This window comes from Phoenix dactylifera, chromosome 17 (genome assembly GCF_009389715.1).
Source record: "Phoenix dactylifera cultivar Barhee BC4 chromosome 17, palm_55x_up_171113_PBpolish2nd_filt_p, whole genome shotgun sequence".
In the NCBI taxonomy this organism is placed as follows: Eukaryota; Viridiplantae; Streptophyta; class Magnoliopsida; order Arecales; family Arecaceae; genus Phoenix; species Phoenix dactylifera.
The window spans coordinates 1,187,125-1,205,667 of NC_052408.1; the positions used below are offsets into that span (position 1 = coordinate 1,187,125).

At 48.1% G+C, this 18,543-nt stretch overlaps 1 pseudogene; it reads right to left on the reverse strand.

Moving 5' to 3' along the window:
• Window positions 1–206: 206 nt before the first annotated feature.
• On the reverse strand, window positions 207–716 carry LOC120104327 (annotated as a pseudogene).
• Between the last annotated feature and the right edge of the window lie 17,827 nt (window positions 717–18,543).

The following is an 18,543-nucleotide window of genomic DNA, read 5'->3' on the forward strand; positions in this document are numbered from 1 at the left end:
CGAAATTATGTCCCTAGAATAATAATGTGTCAGCCAGATTTGGCTTCTAGGGCATACATCTAACAGTCACATCCATCCTCAGGGTATGAGATAGCAGCCATCAAATGGCTGCTAACAATGGGCCCCAGTTGGGCCCATTAGGTGTCCTGGCCCAATGCTCAAGTACGGGCCCAAAAAGGTATTGGGGCTCAAATTGGGCCCGGATATTACAGGTGGGGTGGGCGGCAGAGGGGAGGGTCCATAGCGGCAGCGCCGGCGGCGGCGGCGGCCTGTACGTCGCAAGGGGAGAGGCGGCGGGGCGGGGGAGGGAGGCGGTGAGGTCGGAGAAGTTGAGGACGGCGGCGGTGCCCTTCACACTAAGCGTCGCCACGTCGTGGGCTCGCACAGCCATCTCCGGGCGTCGGGAAGGTCCCGAGCCAGAATGCGCGACTTCTTACAGGGCTCCCGGATCTCCGACACCCACTTCCCCCATGCCCGCTTCCGCACGTCGCGGTACATCGGGTGCTTGCTCCCGTTCCGCACCCGCTTCCCCCCGCCTCCCGTCAAACCTCTCTTCTTTGAAGTCGGTGATGGCGAGTAATTGGACGACCATGAGCATGGCATTGAGTTCATGCAGCTAGTTTCGGTTACGGAGGATGCCATTCGATGTGTTCGATTCCGAAACGGCTGAAACAGTTATCTCCTGGGAATTCGTGTTCAAAGGGCGGCCGAGGAAACGTATGGGGTGAATGAGGAACAGCCATTTGGATTAGAAGCAGGCAGAGGGTACGCAGCAGATGGGATTCTCTAGGTGCTAAAAAGGTTTAGATAGGCTGCTATGTGGGATCACGCGATTGGAAGAACAAGATAGCTTTCTTATCTTTTCTGTCGTGTGCTGTGTGTGGAGAGAGAAGAAAAGAGTGACTTGATGTGGGGGTGGGGAGAGGCCAGAGGCAGTGAGGGAGAAGGGTGGGGGGCGTGGGAGGGTTTTAGTAGGGAGCGGGGAGGGCTGCGAGGTGCGCACGGAATCGATAACCAAGTGCGACACAAAGTTCTTTTTTTTTCTGCGAGAGATAAAAAGTGGAGAGAAAAAAAAAAAAAAAAAAAAAGATAGTAACATCATTTCAAATTTTAATTTTATTTTAATTAATATAAATATAATTTTTTTTAACACCGTTTAAAACAACCGTATATTTAGGGGTTATTTATACAATAACAGAGTTTTACGAGGGTATACATGCAAATATCAATTTTGGAAGGTATTCATGCAAAATCTGATATTTAGAAGGGTATCCATGCAAAAAACCCTTTTTTTATTTTGATAAGACAAATAGGTCTCAATACAAATATATTCAATAAAATTTAAAATTAAAATATTTTCAAAGAAGATGGGTATTGTTGTGGTTCAAATTTGGCCCGAGGGTGACCACGCCGGAGGAGTCGAGAAAGCTGCCGGTCAAAAGAAAGAAAGGACACCACTTTTTGTGCACCGGCATACCTGCACAAAGCCTCACCGATGTTTCCGGAAAGGGCCCTCTAATGCTTAAGTTAGCGTGGGTTGGCCAAAAGATTTTTTAGGCGTTACCTGATGAGGCTATTTAATCCCCGCGGAGGTGCTCAGGTGGCGGAGGTATGGCCTATCCTCATCATGGGAGGAGATGGTGCTGGCCAGGTGGCACGCTGCCACGGCTTGCTTGAGGCACACGATTTGAGCTGTCCTTGCGCGCGGTATGGCGTCTGGCATGTGCCGCAGGGTATGACCCTTGTCAGCAGGCATAGCTGGGGCAGCAAGGCGTAGTCTTTGTCGACGTGTCTTGGCGTGGTCATCGAGCGAAGCATGGTGAGGTGAGGTTGTCGCAGGCATGGTTGCGGCATGTACTGGGCGAGATTAACTTGGCCTTTGGCGAGGGCCGAGGTCGGCCATGCCCGCTTGCAGGGGTACTAAGGTCGTGCTGACATGGAGGGCCACGACAAATATTCGGTGAGGTTGGCTCAGTAGGCGTTGAGGTCGGGCCGACTTTGGGGGCCACGATATGTTTGATGAGGTCGGCTCGGCGAGCGTTTGAGGTCGGGCCGACTTGGGGCCCATGAGATGTTTGATGAGGTCGGCTCGGCGGGCCCTGAGATCGGCCTAGCTTCCTTGACTTTGAGGTTTGCTCAGCAGGACGCCCCGAGCTCGGACCAGGGCGCATCGTCGCATTAGGGCGCCCCGAACTCGGGCCGGGGCCGGGCCGGGGGCGCGTCGTCGTATAGGGTGCCCCGAACGTGGGCCGAGGTGCGTCGTCATTTATCCCTGCAGTTAAGGGAGCTCTTTGGCTTGCAGCCGCCCCAGTAGGGCGCCCCGAGCTCGCCCGAGCTCGAGCTCGGATGCATTATGAGCACCAGAAGAGGTGCTGCAGGTCATAACAATGGAAAGATTCCGGACGAGATCGGTCGAACCTTTGGCGAAATTCGAGATTGGACTGGCTTCTTAGCGGGACCGAGGTCTTGCCTGGTCAGCACCGAGGTCTGCTTGGCCAGATGTGGTGGTCCCTTGTCCTGAGCAGGACGATCCATTCTGCCCCTTATCATTTGTCCCCCAACTTCCGAGGTCGAATCGCTCCTTGGCTCGGGCGAAGGAAGTAGCTAAGTTGTCGATCGTCCTGCATCGTAGCCAAGTGCTCATGAAGATGTGCGCGCCGAGCTGGGTACACTTCGTATTATTGGGGGCCGATGACTTCAGGCCGAGTTTCGCAAGCTGAACTTGAGTAGATGAGGCTGCCACGTCATTTCAAGTGGGAGCGGCCGTGGGAGCTCTTTAATATGTTGCATGCGTGCTTCTTTTCGAAGCATCGTTGGATGGAACGCGAGGGGCCAATCATTAATGCCCTGTCTTTGAAGCGTATTGCCTTGCGGAATGCGAAGGGCCAATCATCAATGCCCCGCCCTCCGAAGCAGTTACCATGATGATTTTGGCCTTTAATGTCGTGATTTGGGAGGATATGCTGAAGAAGCCGTTAGGGGAGGCTATGGGTCTGCTACCTGGCAGGATCTAGCCGCTTCGGCCAGTCGGGAAGGCCGATCAAAGCCATTGAAGCGGGGCTATATAAGGCCTTGTGGAGGCCCTAGGGCCCTTATTTGATTCTTCTTGCTTTCACTCTCCTTCCTCCTGGCCGCCATTGCTGTTTTCGAGCCTACTTGGAGCTTTCCTTCTCTCCTTTCCCAATCATCTTCTCCGGCGACATCTCTGGTGGGTATTCCTTTTCTCCTCAGTCGCTTGGAGAGTTGTCTTTTTTCCTTTTCTCTTTTTTGTGAGCAAGGCAATGGGATCACCTTCGAGAGCCCTTGTGCTTAGCATAGGTCCATCCCAAACTTGGGCTTCTTCGGGTACGGAGGAGGTCAAGCTCAAGGTGGATCACGGTCCGGGCAGAATCGGCTCAAACATGGCCGAAGAGGAGCTGGGCCCAGTTTGGGCTTGGTTCTTCTTTCCCGAGGAGTTCATTCTTGACCTTACGGGGCCCGAAGCTCGGGTGACCGACCCTCCTAGGGGTCGAATCAGAGTGTATATAAAAACACTCCGAGTAGGGCTAAGGTTCTCCCTTCACGAGTTTGTGAACGAGCTGCTGGCGACTTATCGCCTTGTCCCCGCGCGGCTCACCCGAACTCTTGGAGGATGATCATCGGCTTCCTTGCCCTCTATCTTGCTCACGGTCTTTCCACTTCGGCGAATGTCTTCTGGGGTTGCTTTGTTTTAAAAGCTATCCCCGCAGACAAAGGGTGGTGGTACTTCTATCCTTGGAGAGGCCGCACCCTTTTTCGAGGTGCTCCTTTCTCTGTTGGCGGAGGCCTGAGGGGCCGAGTCAATGTTGGCGGAGGCTGGGTTGGCCGAGTCAGTCCTGCCACCTGTCAGCGTGGATGTGCCGGTTAGTAGGTGGGTTATACCCTAGGTGGGGTTCCTGAACCCATGGCTTGGTGTCGCCCAATAGCCGACTCGAGGCGCTGGCTGGTGCGGTTTAAGAAAATAAAGTAGCGCCTTCATTATCAGCGGTCGCTTTTGGTATAATGGTCAGTGCTTGATCCTAACAACTGGTATCAGAGCCAGAGGTCTCGAGTTCAAAACCCGGGCATCGTGCTGGGGGGGATTGTTGACGGAGGCCTGAGGGGCCGAGTCAATGTTGGCGGAGGCTAGGTTGGCCGAGTCAGTCCTGCCGCCTGTCAGCATGGATGCGTTGGTTAGTAAGTAGGTTATACCCTAGGTGGGGTTCCTGAACCCATGGCTTGGTGTCGCCCAGTAGCCGACTCGAGGCACTGGCTGGTGCGGTTTAAGGAAATAAAGTAGCGCCTTCACTATCAGTGGTCGCTTTTGGTGTAATGGTCAGTGCTTAATCCTAACATCCTCCATTTACGGTGGAAGGACAAATTCATTTTTCTTTCCTCCGAGTGATCATGGGGGTTCGACCCAACCTAGGGCTCGCCGCGGGCCATAGTGAATAACAAATTTTTCAAGTTGTCACGGTCCGAGCAGGAGAGTTTAGACAAGCTGCTCGGGCTCGGAGGGGCTTTGAAGCTTCTTGACCTGCTCAATGAGGAAGCTTTACTGAATGTCGGTCTGAGCTCGGCTCATTCCGGGGGTAAGGGCGGCATAACTGTTAGATATATGCCCTAGAAGCCAATCTGGCTGATACATTATTAATTCTGGAACAGTTTTGTACTTGACTTTATTATTATTGAATAATAAATGGGCATCTTTTTCCATTAATATTATTTATGTGTCTATGAATCGTCCAAGGAATTAATAAGATGATGATACATATTCTCAAGAGTTGAGAATTTGAGCCATGTACCATTGGTGATTAATTTCTAAATGCTCCTGATCAATGGATCATCACAAGGATGGTGATCGATCCGATGAGATCAGTGCACAGATTGCTTTCCTTATGGATGGACGAGACTCGAGTTCATAGTGTAGAGACACTGAAGTGATAGTGCAGGTGCTTGTTAGAGAACAAGGGTACTAAGCGTAACCAAGACAAGAAGTCACTTGGATGTCTATCCACTCGTCAGTGACTTGCTTGATGTTGCAGTAGTATGACTGGTCCTTTGACCTGCAGTGCTTCGGCTACTCACAGTGAGGTTATTGTAGTTTGACTGCACATATACATGGTCTCTAGTCATATGGGTCCTTGTAATGTAGATTGGCTGCAGCAGGTTCACTGTAGGAGTAGGGTATGCACCTACATAGAATCTATCGACCTTGATAGATGAGGAGTGATCCTATGTGATTTATAAAACTGAGTTCTAAGACCTTGGCTAGGGCAGAATATACAGTGGAGAAAGAGTTTTCCACTCTAGAACTCAAGTCAAATAAATCTAGACATATGACAGACGACGGGGTTTGACGAGTTATCCATGACCTCCGATCTGTAGGGATCCACGATTAGACTTGGGCATCCGGCCGTGCCGGGCCGGGCCGGCCCAGGCCCACCGGGCTAGAGGTAGAACCGAAGCCCGGCTCGGCCCCAGGCCCGTCTATTGGCGGGCCGGGCCCGGCATGGCACGAGACGGGCCGTGCCTGGCACGGCCCGTCTCGGGCGCAAACGGGCCGTGCCAGGCATGACCCGTCTGGAGAGGGGGGGAGAAAAATAGCCGTTTCCAACGGCTATTTTGGGATTTTTCCAAAAATGCCCCTCCCAACAGTCCAAAAACGGCTAAATTGAGGGGTATTTTGGGAAATTTTTTTTTTGGGCTTCTATAAATACCCCTTTCCTCCCTCATTCTCACCACACCAAACCAACTATTATCTCCTTCTCTACTACTATTATTTCTCTTTTCTAAAGTGCTCTTCTAGCAATTTAATTTTTAGTTTGCATTTAGCAAGTGTTCAAGTGCTACACAAGAGGAGGTTCCTGTTGAGAAGAGAAGGTCACTCCTGTTGAGAGCACAAGAGGAAGCTCAGAATCTCGGCTCTGCCTCTGCCCTCCGACCCTCTACTCAATTCCTCCTTGTGGTTAGTTTTTATTTTTTGAATTCATCAATTTAGATATGTCATCTTTTGAGGAAAGTCATTTTGGCATTCCTCCTGTTTCTGAGGGAGAAGAAACTAATCCCCAACCCCATGTTCCTAGTTTCTCTAGAACTAGTGAACCGAGTGAAGATCAAACCTCTTCTCGTAAGAGGACTAGTGCTGTATGGAATGAATTTGATAGAGTTATGGTTGATGGAGTCTGGAAAGCTAAATGTAAAAAATGTGCCAACCTTTATAGTTGTAGTAGTAGTGGGGGAACAGGGCATTTAAAAAGACATCAAGAGAGTCATAGGATGCATGATTCTCATGCTCAAACTCAAAGTACCCTTAATATACAAGGGGGATTACTTGTAGGTAATTTTGCATATAATCAAGAAAATCAAAGAAAAGCACTTGTAAAATGGATAGTTAAGGATGAATTACCTTTTAGTTTATGTGAATCTTTTAATTTTAAAGAATATGTTCAATTAAACCTACAACCTGCTTACAAAAGAACTAGTAGGCGTACATTTAGAAGAGTAGCTATGACTAACTTTTTAGCAATGAGACAAAGTTTAATTGAAACACTTTCTACTTTAAATGTAAAAATTTTATTAACTCTGATATTTGGTCAGCATCTGTAGGTAGTAATTGTTTTATTGCCATTACTGCTCATTATATTGATAATGATTGGCAATTAAATAAACGTATTCTTGCTTTTCGTGCTTTTGATTTTCCACATTCTGGGCAACAAATTTCAAATGTCATTTATCAAACTGCATGTTCATATAATATTAATGATAAAATTATGTCTATTACTTTTGATAATGCATCTAATAATAATTCTGCTGTTACATTATTAAAAGACTCATTGCATCCCATGTTAGATGGAAATTTATTGCATATTAGAAGTGCATGTTATATCTTAAATCTTTCTGTTCAAGCTGGCATGGGCATGATTCAAGATGTGATTTCAAAAATTAGAAATGCAGTTTCTTTTATTCATGCTTCAAGATCAAGACTTTAAGAATTTAAGAAACTATGTATAAATTATGGTAAACATTTTAAAAAATTTAAACTTGATGTAATTACTCATTGGAACTCAACATATAGCATGATACATGATGCATACCCATATAAAAACTTATTAAGTGCATATATTAATGATCGTGGATTAGGCTTTACATTGACTGAAACTGATTGGAATAAAGGAAAAATTTTGGAAGATTTTTTGCTTAGTTTTTATAATGCTACCAATATTCTTTCTGGTATTTATTATCCAACTTCATGTTCATTTTTACAACAAGCATATATAATTAGTCAAAAATTTGCAGAACATAGATATGATGATGTTTTAATGCCTATTATTGACCAAATGGAATCTAAATGGAATGAGTATTGGGACAAGATATGTCCTATGCATAACTTAGCTGCTGTATTTGATCCAAGAGTTAAATTGAATGGCGTGCTAATTTTACTTGATACATACTGTGAAAATATGATTCAAGATCCTGAACCTGCTAAAAATGAGGTAAAACAACTTCTTTATGATATTTATGCTATATATGATGAAAAAATTCGTGGATCTAGATTCTCCGTACAAAGCTCTATTTCTTCTTCTAGTAGTTCTCGTTCGTCATCTATTTTTTCATTCATTGTACAGAGAAAACACACACATGCTTCAAGTTTATCTTCATCTTCTTCATCTTTAAGTAGTGAACTAGAATTTTATTTACGAAATGATCTTCAGTCTGCATATGATGAAAATCAAATAGAGAGTCTAGATGTATTATCTTGGTGGAAGAGTGTTAAAAATCAATATCCTGTTATGTCTGCAATTGCACGCGATATTTTAGTTGTGCCGATGTCCACGGTAGCATCGGAATCCGCTTTTAGTGCAGGTCGGCGTGTTCTTGACGAAAAGAGAAGTAGGATGACGGGCGAAACGGTTGAGATGCTTCTCTGCTTCAAAGATTGGTTGGATGCTGAGGCAAGACTTCAAGATAAAGGTGGACATAATACAACATCCTCTGATGATGATGATACAAATACTACTGAAGAGTGAATACTGATTCACTGAATCACTGATGATTAGTAAGATTTCTTAATTTTTTATAATTGTACATTTTTATTTTTTAATTGTTAAAGTGAGTCATCTCTATTTTTTCTCCTTTCTTATTGTATTCTGGAGGTCAGACCAAGGTCCAAACCTCCCTTCATGTACCATTTTGATTTAAATTAATAAACTGGTAGGGGTCTATGCCAAACCCCCCACCATTAAGGTGGCTTTATATTAATAAATTCTTAGTTTTCAATATTTATTAATTTATTAAAAAAAATTATGAAGCATTTATTTTAATGGAGACGGGCCGTGCCTGGCCCGGCCCAGGCCCGGACCGGGCCTGGCCCGCGGGCCAGCCCGGCCCAGGCCCTTATGGGCCGTGCCGGGCTGGCCCGCGGGCCGTGCCGTGCTTGGCCCGCGGGCCAAGAGCGGGCCGTGCCGGCCCAGGCCCGAAGCGGGCCGTGCCGGGCTCGGCCCGCGGGCCAGAAACCCGTGACCCAGCACGGCCCCCTTGAATGGGCCGTGCCAGGCACGGCCCGGTACTGTAGCTAGTACGTGCCGGGCCGTGGCCCGGCCCAGTGCCCAAGTCTATCCACGATAGAAGGACTGTATCATACGATAACTGCACCTAGAGGTTCATCATTCCATTCTGCTGGGTAGCCACTACATGCTGCTAGGTGTCACTGGTGGATGGTGAGACTCACAGGGACCATCTTAATGGTCGATGATCCCTAGTGAGTTGAGTTGAAATTGTTTCAACCCATTGAAAGAAGTTTTCAATGATATTGTGATAGAGATCGCAATATATCTCACTACCAGACATAATAGAACCTATGGAGTCACACACATTAGAGGTATTGAACGATCTGATAGTTGAATTGTGATTAGGAATCACAAATAATCAATTTGATTGATAATTGGTTAACCCGCTAAGAGTTAGTGAGTTGAAAAAGGAATAATTACAATCGGATTGCAATTTAATTTAATTAATTGAATTTAATTAATTGGACTTGATCATAAGTCCTACTTGGAGTAGGATCCTTGGAGTCCTAATTGGATTAGGATTTCAAATTAAATTAGAGTCCTACTTGGAGTAGAATTTCTAAAGTCCTAATTGGTTTAGGGCTGAAATTTGAGAAGTTCTAATTAGATTAGGAGTTCTTAAGTCCTAATTAATTTTAATCGAATTAATTAAAAGACTTCTAATTGGATTAGGATTGAAGAGTTCAATAGAGTCATGGTTCAATTAAATTCTAATTGGATTAGAATTTGGAGGAATTAAAATGGGTGCACATAATCCTATTTTGAATAGGATTGGACTTATCCTTTGAACCCAACCCTCCCCACTTAATTTGATTAAGTGGGGGTTGACCAAATGGCATAAGAGGGAGGTGCGTATGCCCCTCCCTTGGATGAATACGTGAGGAGAAAAGGAGGGGCGTACGCCCCTCCTCTTTTGAAAAATTAATGGATAAAGATGAGCTCCTAAAATTTAGGAGCTCATCTCTATCCTCACATGCCATAAGAAAGGGGTTCAAAGGGGGCTGCGAAAATCTGAGCATTCCCATCTCCTTTCAGCCGTGAACACCTCCTCGCCTCTCCTCCTTTGAGCCGCAAGCAACAAGGAAAAAGAAGAGCCTTGGTGGCCCTCCTACTTCCTCCATTTTGGTTCCAACGCGAAGGAAAAAGAAAAAGGCTGCGGGCTTTTGTTCTCCTTCCATTGAACCAACCTTCTTCTTCCTCCTCCCTTAGGCATTCAAGAGTTGATTGAAAGGAAGGATATCAGCCATCAATAGCCATCTCTGTAAGAGAGCTAGCACCCCGGAGAGATCCAAAAGCTTCGATCGGTGCTTTACTTCGTGTGGATACCCGTAGAGGCCGGACGCATGTGCGGCTTCAAGCGAACCTTCCATTAAATTCACGAATATCAGATTTGCGGAGACCATCTACCAGCACAAGGTGAAAATCTGATCTTCTTAATGATTTTAAAATGGTTTAAAAGAATTTAATCCTAATCTATCTATGAACGAAATGTTTTAAAATACGTTCATACGATCAACGAGATCTTGCATGTCTTTCCGTTGCAGATCTGAAAATTTTTGAAATTTTTTGCGGCATGTGACTGATCCTAACAGTAACCATCCTTCTTTCCCCTTCTTTTCTCTTTTTTTTTCATATTTAATTCTCATTAAGGCTCCTGTTGTCAGAAATTGTAGGGATGATTTTCGATGATGAGACCTTGATGGCCAAGTACCATAAGAGGGCGACCATCTTCAGTGAAGCTCGGCCCGAGCGAAGGCTGAAGAAGGCCAGGGTTGCATCGTCTTTCAGTGTCACGCAGGACGAGCCCAGTCAAGTTGACATCGCTGAACTTGCTCGGCCTGGGCCCGAGCAGGCCGTACTCGTTGAGGCCGGGCTACCCCCACTGATAGTAGAAGGGGGCGCAATAGAGCCAGCGGGAGCGCCTGGCGGCGGAGCTTAGAGGACCTGCAAAGCTGTTCGCCAGTGCAAATCGGACCCTGAGCCGGAGAGCGGGCTCGGGGTCCCGACTTCTTTTGGGATCCCGTCCACTTCTTGGGTCCCCACTTCTGCTGGGATCGCAACCTCTTCCAGGGTTGGGCCCTCATCTGGGGTGCCAACCTCTTCTGGGGTCGAGCCCTCTTCTGGGGTGCCGACCTCCGCTGGGGTCGACCTTACTCCCCCTAAGTCCAGGAGGAGGCCCTTCCTGCCCGGGTGTCGTCTATTCAAGGACGACATGGCTCTCGAGTCTGGCAATATCGCCCGTGAGCTCGTCCACTGCGCCACACTTCCGAGCGACCGAGCATGGTTGGACGGGCTGGGGTTCGACGTATTTGCCGACGAAGCATACTCCGCCAGCATCTTGGTAAGTTATATCACTTGCTTTGTGCATCTTTCTAACTGCTCAACCTCGTTTGACCTTTTATTTCTTGTGCCAGTCCCTCCACTTACTCAACATATTGGCAAACGTCGTATCCAACATTCGGTCGCTGAGGGCCGCATCTCTGATTTTGAGGATTCACTGGCCGGCCAGAGGCACGAGGCCGAAATTTTGAGGCTGGAAGCTGAGCAGCTTGGGAGATGGTCCGAAGAGAAAACTCGGAAGGCGATCGAGAACTTTCACCAGTTCGAGGAGTACTTCGACGAACTGGTGGAGGGGGCTACCGATGCCGAACTGCCGGGATCAAGTCTAACGACTCTGCCCTAGAGTCGACCTCAGCGGAGCCGCCGAAGTGGCGATCACGGCTGAAGTGAGCGAGCTCGCGGAGGCGCACGAGCTCATCGCTGCCGTGGAGGATGGAGACGCCGTCGAGGTCGGGACTGAAGCTGCTCCTGAGGTCGGGCCCGAAGCTGCCCAAACTGACTGAGCCCTCTTCTTTGTCATCTCTTTCCTTTTCATTTTCATAAAGTAGGCCACTTAGGCCTTTTTGTAATTGTTGTTCAATCCGACCTCAAAGTCGATACCTTTTGTACTCGGCCTTTAGCCTTTCAATATCAATAAGGCATACCTTTTGATACCTTGTGTTTTTGAGATTTGGTTAAGTATTTGAGCTCCTCTTACTTTGTGCTTTGTGTTGAGTCTATATGTCCAGCTAATAGAATTCGAACTACATGTCACTGGTGCTGGCTGGGCTTTCACGCTGCCAGGTAACTTTTGGCCAAGTCACCGTGCTCGGTCTTCACTCCCAGCTTAGACAAGCTTGCTAAGTTGGTGAAGAGCTCACTGCTTACGAGCTCGTTTGCTGGCGTTCTCTAAGTGCCCAAGTCGAGCAGCAGACCTGCTTTAGACCTTTGCATAAAGACTGAGTTCAGAGCCCTGCTTTAGCATTCGAACTGTAGCTTGCTAGGGCATTTTTTAGATAGGAGGTCATTGTAAGCTTTAATGCTTTTTGGCTTTATAGGTTTCTATAGACTAACTTGGGCGCTCGAACCAAGGCCGGATCACCCTCAAATATTTTTCTTGAGGTTGAGGGAGCCTTGTTGACTCGCGATCGTCGCAGCAGGGCGTCCGAGTTTGGGCTCGAGACGTCCTTTCCTACGGTCGATGGGGCCTCTTTGGCTCTTAGTGCCTACGGTCGTGGAAGCTCTTTAGCTCGCGATCGACACAACGCAGGGCGCCCCGAACTCGGGTCGGGGCGTATCATCGTAGAGGGCCTCTTCGGCTCTTAATGCATGTGGTCGCGGGAGCTCTTTGGCTCGTGATCGACACAACGCAGGGCGCCCCGAACTCGGGTCGGGGCGCGTCGTCGAAGAATACATGGCGCCCCGAGCTCGAGTCGGGGTGCGTCTTCGTAGATGGGCCTCTTCAGCTCTTAGTTGACTCTGCAGGGGGCACCCATTTAGATTAGGGCGCCTACGGTTGATGGGCCTCTTCGGCTCTTAGTTGACTCTGCAGAGCACCCGCACTCATATCAGGGCGCCTGCGGTTGATGGGCCTCTTCAACTCTTAGTTGACTCTGCAGGGTGCCCCCACTCATATTAGGACGCCTGCGGTTGATGGGCCTCTTCGACTCTTAGTTGACTCTACAGGGCGCCCCCACTAAGATTAAGGTGCCTGTAGTTGATGGACCTCTTCGGCTCTTAGTTGACTCTACAGAGCGCCACGACTCAGATCAGGGCGTCTGCGGTTGATGGGCTTCTTTGGCTCTTAATACCTATGGTCGCGGGAGCTCTTTGGCTAGCGATCGACACAACGCAGGGCGCCTCGAACTTGGGTCAGGGCGCATCGTCGTAGATGGGCCTCTTCGGCTCTTAATAGACTCTACAGGGCGCCCCCACTCAAATCAGGGCGCTTGCGGTCGATGAGCCTCTTCGGCTCTTAATACCTACGGTCACGGGAGCTCTTTGGCTCGCGATCGACACAATGTAGGGCGCCCCAAACTCAGGTCGGGGCGTGTTGTCGTAGATGGGCCTCTTCAGCTCTTAATACTTGCAGTCGCGGGAACTCTTTGGCTCGCAATCGACACAATGCAGGGCACCCCAAACTCGGGTCGGGGCGCATCATCGTAGATGGGCCTCTTCAACTCTTAATACCTACGGTCACAGGAGCTCTTTGGCTCATGATCGACATAACACAGGGCGCTCGAACTCGGGTCGGGGCGCGTCATCATAGAGGGCATCGAATGGCGCCGAATATCATCGAAATGGCGTCGAATGTCGTTGAAATGACGTCGAAATGTTGTCGAGATGTCGTCGAATGTTTCTGCGGTCGTGGAAGCTCTTTGGCTTGTGATCGACCCAACGCAGGGCACCCTGAGCTCGAGTCGGGGTGCGTCATCGAAGATATTGGGTGCCCGGAGCTCAGGTCAGGGTGCATCGTCGATAATATCTGGCATCCCAAGCTCGAGTCAAGGCGCATCATCGATAATATTTGGCGCCCCAAGCTCGGGTCGAGGTGCGTCATCGATAATATTTCGTGCCTCGAGCTCGGGTCGGGGTGCATTGTCGATAATATTTGGCGCCCCAAGCTTGGGTCAGGGCGCGCCATACATTATAGTTGTGGGCTCATGCTATGGAAACAACCAAATCGTGTCGAATCCATTAAGACATTTTAGAGTCATTTTAAAGAAGTTCCAAAAGATGATTTTCATTGATAATATATTTTTGAGATCAGAGTTCCAACCTGGAGGAGCTAAAGTCCCATCCAGGGGTGGCAGCTTGTGAGCCGCGAGCCACTAGACCCGGGCTGGTGGGGATGAGGCCTTCGCCACTGCCCTCCGAGGTCAAGGAGCCGCCAACATGTAGGATACATGGCTACGACGTTGATGGTGCCTGTGATAGGACGGTTGTCGTTCTGCACCTCGCGCGGCTCTAGGCTCTGTTCCTCGGGCTCCCTCCGGTCGGCTTGAGCACGAACAAACCGACCCAACAGACCTCGACGGATAAGTGCCTCGATCTCGTCACAAAGCTGATAGCAATCCTCTGTATCATGGCCGTGAGCTTTGTGGAAGCGGCAGTATTTGCTCGAGCGCTTTCGTGACTCTGACGGTCGTATTCTCGGTGGGGTTGGAGCTAGCCGCGGCCCTCGATTTCCATGAGGATCTCTACCTGGGTGGATGTGAGGGGAGTGTACTTTCCAAACTTCTGAAGGCTAGCACACTTCCCGGGCTTTTGGAGGGGAGATCTCGAGCGAGCCGAGCTCTTGGGCCAAGGAGGATCTCTCTTGTGCTGGGGGGATCTACTCCTTGGTCGGTCGCACTCCCTTTCGTCAGCTATTATGCGTCGCATGGCGGGAGAGTGACATCGCGAGCAGCGTCCTGAGGACTCGTGCCCACGAGGAGGGAGCGCAGGCCGGGCTACTGCCTGCTGGAGGCCTTGAACGGCTGCAGTGAGTATCTGAACTTGTTGAACGAGCAGATTAAGCTGCTCTGGCTGGACCTGAGAAGTTTGGTCCGCCGATGCAGGTGATGCACGGGGTGGACTTTGAAGCAAGTTGCCAAGAGTTGGTGCCCAACTCCTCGATATATTTGAAGCTCTGTAACTCCTTAGCCTCATGATCACGACTCGGGCCTTTCCTCTAGCACCATATGTTGTGGTTCAAATTTGGCCCGAGGGTGACCACACCGGAGGAGTTGGGGGAGCTGCCGGTCAGAGGAAGAAAGGATGCCACCTCCCGTGCACCGGCGTACCTGCACAAAGCCTCACCCTGTCCTGAGCAAGATGATCCATTCTGCCCCCTATCAGGTATATTTGCACTATTGGTCCACACCATTTCACTAGAATGCATTGCCATAAAGAAAGCAACCCAATCCACCGCTCTATTGGCCTCGCAGTAGATATAAATTGCTCGAAAAAAAGTACACCCCCTAGCACATCGCCAAATATCTTGGAGGAGAGAAGGATGATTCTCATACCTGGCCTACTTTTGAACCCAGCCAATTAATGTAGCATAGCCCCCCTCCAAATAGATGGAGTCCGCCCGCAAGTGAAACTTTGCATAAATGGTGCCTGCCCAGGCTACCCTTAGCTCAGCACCAAGCATAGTGACGTCATGAATCCGACTCCCACCCAGAGTGATGATGTGGGAGTCTGGGCCTCTGATCACAAAGCCGGTGCATCCTCAGTTACCACTAGCACTCACACTACTATCGAAGTTTATCTTGAGAAAGTTAGAGGTGGGGGCTCCTAAGAGGTGAACTGCATCCCATATGCTGTGCAAGCTGAGGTGGAGTCCCAGGTGTTCCAAGCTATCATAGTCTCTCCAAATGTGGATGAGTGAATGATTTCAATAGCCTGAATGAAGGCTCTCTCCAAGGTAACTCTCGGTGGCTGAATACTATCCTCAAAAATTCGACTATTTCTGACAAGCCAGATATTTTAGGCCAAATACACAATCTCGATGCCCTAGCCTCTGGTGCGGACTCTACTCCTGCACCCCCTCCAAAAAGAAAGGAAAGACTCAACTGAGGCCCCATCCTGGATGAAAGCCAAGGGGGTTTGGATGAGCCTCCAAACCTGGCATGCCCTCGGGCACTAGAACAAGACGTGACCCACTGACTCCACTATTGGGCAAACATCACGGTTCAGGAGAATTCTCATCCCTTGACCGCTCAGAACTCCTCTAGACAGCAGCTGACCCCATGCCACTTTCTAAATGAACAGCATCATCCAATCTCCGGTCATGCTCAACTCTATAGATATTATACAGGTCCTTAGCCCTCACTCTCAGACTGCAAGTGAAGTACCACACCCTCCTATCTAGGGTATCAAACCTGGGGATAGGTACAGACATAATCTACTTCATCAATTGCACTCCAAATAGAGGAGTGATGAGGTCGGCATCCTATCTCCTTTGTCTGGGAACAAACAACTCACAGATTCGCATGTTCAGGCTCACCTCAACATTGAACATGGTGGGCCACTATAGAAGAGGTAAGTTTCAAAGTCAGGCATCCACCATCACATTTACAGACCGCCTATCACCAATGGACCATCTGATATTCACCATAACTATAGGAGCCTAGGAGCATATCTCTCTCCATATGAATGAGCTATTCTGACTAGCTCGAATTCTAACAGGTGACATCGACGGGCCACATTTGGCCGTCACAGCAGAGCTCCATAAGCAGTTAGGCTCCAACAAGAACCTCGTAGCATGCCTAGCCATCGTAGCCTCTCGTCTAATCATCAAGGATTGCACTCCAAAGCCACTATCACACAAGGGTTGGCAAATAGCTCCCTAAGTAACCAAATGCACACTGCCTGCTCCGTCCCCCCCCCCACCCCCCAAACAAGAAGTTCCTGACCAACTGCTGCTCAAGCTTCGCCATAATGGACTTGGGGAGGGCGGTATAAGACATAACAAAGATCGGGATAGAATTGAGTACAAACCTCACCAGTGTCACCCTACCCATCATGGACCGCATTTTGGACTGCCAGCCCTGCAACTGCTCGTGGACCCTCTACTCGATGGCATCACAGTTCGCTCTTCGTAGCCTTCTCCTAGAAATAGGGATTCCAATGTAGTCTCAAGCCCTATCCTGCTTCCTCACTCTCAAGCAAACCGTAATAAAGGCCTTCAACTACAATTGTGCCTTCAGAGTGAAACAAACTATTGAATTGAAGACGTTCATCTTCTGGCCAGACACAGAGCAGTATTGCTCTACAATCCTTCTAAGAACCATTGCATTCTACCGAGAAGCTTGGGCAACGAACAAGTAGTCATCTGTGAAGAAGAGATGTGTAATAGGTTGGGCCATCGGGCTCGGTTGGTAAGCATCCAGGGCCCAAATTAGAGCAGCATCATGTCGAGCTCTAGACAAAACATTGACACAGATGAACAGATACGGGGATAGGGGCAGCCCTAACGCAAGCCTATTACTGAGGTGAAAAAATCCGTAGGTGTACCATTAACTAGAATGGCAAAGGAAGGGGCCCTCACACAGCCTAAGATCTAGCTGATCCATATCCAACGAAATCCAATGCTCTCAAGGCATACACTAGAAAGTCCCAACTCATATGGTCATAGGCTCTTTCCATATCAAGCTTGACTGCCATGAGGCTCTGGCGGCTCCTAGCCTTCTATAGGTCATGCATAAACTCCTGTGCCATGAGAATGTTATCAGTGATACTTCGACCACCCACAAAAGTACCCAGCTCTTAGCTAATCAGCTGAGGGAGAATAGGCTTCATTCTGACCACCATCACTTTTGCAACGACCTTGTATAGAATGGTGCATAGTGTCAACCCTAAAAGATGAATTTTGATGATTACAAAATACTTGAGATAATGTTGTGTACTAATGATGTTGGCTTAATTGTGAAGTTCTATAAGTCAAGAAAAATCAGAAGAAATGAAGCACTGCAAAATCCTTATCCTTAATTCTTCATAAACACTTTATTGGATATGTTCTAAAAGGAAAATGATCTTAATCCAACCATGAAGATCAAAGATGAAGTCTCAAGTTTTCTGTTTGAGACATTTGAGTCGATCCCTAAGCAAAAAGGACAAATTTGAGTTGACTCTGGCACGTTTTCTTCCAGTGGCCCAATCAATGAGTCGACCCCCGCAAAACATGAGTCGACCCTTGTGTAGTTCAAAATAAACAGAGAGCTTTTACAGCCTGAGACAAGATTTGAATAGTCGATCCTTGTTCTAAATGAGTCGACCCTCGACATTGAAGAGTCGACCCCAGTTCAGTCTCAGCGTTGGCCAGAAAAATTATTGGATGAGTCGACCCTTGTGTTTAAAGAGGCGACTCCTGAACAAGATGAGTTGACCTGAGGATGATAGTGTTATTTTGATGATTAAGAAGCAATTATCTAGAGTATATTATAAGTTAAATTGATACTTCATTTACAAGTTCATTACTCTCAGTATATCTGTATGAATTGATATAGATACATGTCTTTGTTCATTTGAATGAATCTAACCTTGAGATGCAGCAAAGTGTAGATTGAGTCGACCCAAAGGTTGATTGGGTCGACCTCGGCACATCAAGAAGTCATTTGACACACTTCTGCAAAATTGGTACAGATGAACAGTGAGTTGGGTCGACCCAAGGTAAGCATGAGTCGACCCAAACTTCAAGAACCTCAAAACATGAAAGAAATATGTTCTCTGGATTTACTGAGAGGGTCGACCCAAACAGTGGTTGAGTTGACCCAAGCTTGAGTCGACCCAAACTCTGAGAGGGTCGACCCAAAGGCAAGACAGAAAGACAGACAGAAAATGGTTCTCTGAAATTACTGAGAGGGTCGACCCAAGAAGAAGTTGAGTCGACCCAAGTGAACTTTGAGTCGACCCAAAGAATGGTTGGATCGACCCAAGTGAAGGAAGTCTGAAATTCAAGTTTCTGTGTTCTCTGAGAGGGTCGACCCAAGGAATGTTTGAGTCGACCCAAGGCAAAGTTGGGTCGACCCAAGGACAGGTTGAGCCGACCCAAACACGGGCTGAACAGTAACGGCTAGTTCTGCAGATGTACTTTTTGTCCTTCCCAAGGTTAGTAACGGCTAGTTTTTGAATTCTAACCATTGGGGCTTGACCAAAGGATGTGGAAAGC